The sequence below is a fragment of the Orycteropus afer genome, unplaced genomic scaffold, assembly GCF_000298275.1.
Source record: "Orycteropus afer afer isolate SDZICR_OR568_19922 unplaced genomic scaffold, OryAfe1.0 scaffold00636, whole genome shotgun sequence".
NCBI lineage: Eukaryota > Metazoa > Chordata > Mammalia > Tubulidentata > Orycteropodidae > Orycteropus > Orycteropus afer.
In genome coordinates, this window is record NW_006922223.1 from 279,401 (window position 1) to 282,575 (window position 3,175).

A 3,175-nucleotide genomic window follows, 5' to 3' on the forward strand; every position below is an offset into this window, starting at 1 on the left:
TCAATTGATGCAGAAAAGGCATTTGATAAAATCCAACACTCATTCTTGATCAAAACTCTCAGCAGAATAGGAATAGAAGGGACATTTCTCAACATAATAAAGGGCATTTATGCAAAATCAACAGCCAACATTATTCTTAATGGAGAGAGATAGAAACCATTCTTCTTGAGAATAGGAACTAGAAAAGGATGCCCCCTATCCCCACTTCTATTCAACATTGTACTGGAAGTCCTAGCCAGGGCCATAAGACAGGAAAGGGAAATCAAAGGCATTCAAATTGGTAAAGAAGTCAAACTATCCCTATTTGCTGATGACATGATCCTATACCTAGAAAACCAGAGAGACTCAGTAAAAAAATCTACTGGAACTAAGCAAGAGATTTAGCATCATAGATACAAGATCAACATCCAAAAATCAGTTGGATTCCTCTACACCAAAAAAGAGATTGCTGGAAAAGAAATAAGGATTATAATAGCTACCCCAAAAATAAAATACTTGGGAATAAATCTTACCAGGGACACAAAAGACCTCTACAAAGAAAGCTATTAAAAAAAACTATTTCAAGAAATCATAAGAGATCTACATAAATAGAAGAACATCCCACGCTCGTGGATAGGAAGATTGAACATTGTGAAAATGTCAGTTCTACCCAAAGCAATATATACATTCAATGCAATCCCAATCCAGATCCAATCAACATTCTTTAAGGATATGGAAAAACCAATCACTAACTTTATATGGAAAGGAAAGAGACTTTAGATAAGCAAAGCACTATTGAAGAAGAACAACAAAGTAGGAGGTCTCACAGTGCCGGATCTCAAAATGTGCTGTACAGCCACAGTAGACAAAACTGCCTGATATTGTTTAAAGAAAGACACATGGACCACCGGAATAGAATTGAAAACCCATAAATAGATCCATCGACCTATGGTCAGCTGATCTTTGAAAAAGGGCCTAAAACCATTAAATGGGGAAAAGAATGTTTCTTTAATAAATGGTGCTGGCAAAACTTCATATCCATTTTTAGAAAAATGAAACAAGATCTGTACCTCACACCACACACAAAAACGACCTCCAGATGGATCAAAGACTTAAATGTGAAACCTAAAACTAGCGTTCCTCAAGGAAAAACTAGGGGCTAATCCTACTTCCGTAGTGATACTGCCTTGTAAACCCAAGAAGGGGTCGCTATGAGTCGGGCAGACTCAACGGCAAACAACAACAACAATATATGGCATAAATAGACAACTAAGCATAACCCAAAGTGCACAAACAGCAGAAGAGAAACTAGATGATTCGGACATTCTAAAAATCAAATTTTTATGTGCTTCTAAAGACTTCTTCAAATCAAAAGAGAACCTATAGATTGGGGAAAAAAAAAAAAATTGGCAATGACATATCTGACAAGGGACTTGCCTCTAGAATTTATAGAAAACTCCAAAGTCTCAATAACAAAAATACAAACAATCCAATTAAAAAAATGGGCAGAAGACATGAATTGACACTTCACCAATGAAGATATTAAAGGGGCCAACAAACATATGAAGAAATGCTCACGATCATTAGCTACCGTTGTTATGTGCTGACAAGTTGGACCCGACTCATAGCCACTCCTCCTTGGGTTTCCGAGGGAGTATCACTACAGAAGTAGATTACCCCGTCTTCCTTCTGAGGAGTGGCTGGTAGCTTTGAGCCACCAGCCTTCTTGTTATCAGTCATGTTGCCTTAGGTGCTATGCTACCAGAACTCCCCAATAACTGTTAGAGAGACACACACAAAAAAAAAAAAAAAAAAAAAAGAGAGAGAGATACCCTCTTGCTCCAGCACTAGTAGCAAAGTTCAACAAGGTAGAAAATAAATGCTGGCAAGGATGTGGAGAAATTGAGACTCTCATACACTACTGATGGGACTGTAAAATGGTACAATCACTGTGGAAAGTAGTGTGGCAATTTCTTAAAAAGTTGAAATTAGAAATACTATTTGACCCAGCCATTCCATTGCTAAGTATATATCCTAAAGAAATGAGAGCCATGACAAGAATAGACATATGCACAACCATGTGCATTGCAGCACTATTTACAATAGTCAAAAGATGGAAACAACCTATGTGTCCATCAGCTGAGGAATGGATAACCAAACCATGGTACATACACACAATGGAATACTATGCAACCCTAAAAAATAACCCAGAATCTGCAAAACACTGCATAACATGGATGAATGGATGAACTTGTTGGACATTATGCTGAGTGAAATAAATCAGTCACAAAATGACAAATATTGTATTAGTCCATTATTGTAAAAGTCAAGGAAAGTTTTTCTATGAAAGGAAACTTTCTCTTTTGGTTACCAGCGGTGAGAGGGGAGGTTAGGGAACACTGTTATATAGGTAGAGATAAGTATTGATTTGGGTGAAGAGAAGGGCAATGTACCAAATGTGAGTGATCAACATGGTGGTATTGAGGAAGAGAAAGACATAGAGAGGTACATGGGAGGTACAGACAACAAAGATGAACCCTTTTGCACATACAGTACTGCATTGTCAGTGAAGGAAAACATGGGTATACAGGTGGATAGATGGGTGATTGATCCAAGGCATGCATCTCCCTAGAGTAGGTGAGTGCATTGACATGGGGTAGGTCTTCTATGTGTAGGTCTTTCTACTAATGGGCTGAGAGCTAATTCATTTAAGTGAGTCTATTTCTAGGTCTGAAGGGTAACCAGGGGCCATAGTTTCAGGGGTTCTATCAGTCTCTTTCTGACCAGAAATTCTGGTCATTTTTGTGGTTTTGAGTTTTCTTCCACATTTTCCCCTCAATCTATCCAGGATCTCCCAATTTAATCCCTTTCTGAGTGGTTGGCATTGGTAGCTCGATGCCATTTAGTTCTGGTCTCAGGGTCATGGAGACTGAGGTTCCCAATGTCCATCTTATCTTTGGACTAATTATTTCCAGATGACTTTGACTTTCTTCATTCTTCTTTGATCCAGACAAGAGGATACTAATAATTGCTTCTTAAATGTTTGCTTGAAACCTTTTAAGACCCCAGTCACTACTCACCAAAGTGGGTCGTAGAACAAAAATTTTATGAACTGTGTCTGCTGATTGAGCATAATGTTCCCACAGAATATGGTCCCAAGACCACAAGCATGGTAATTCTCTCACACAAGATGTTT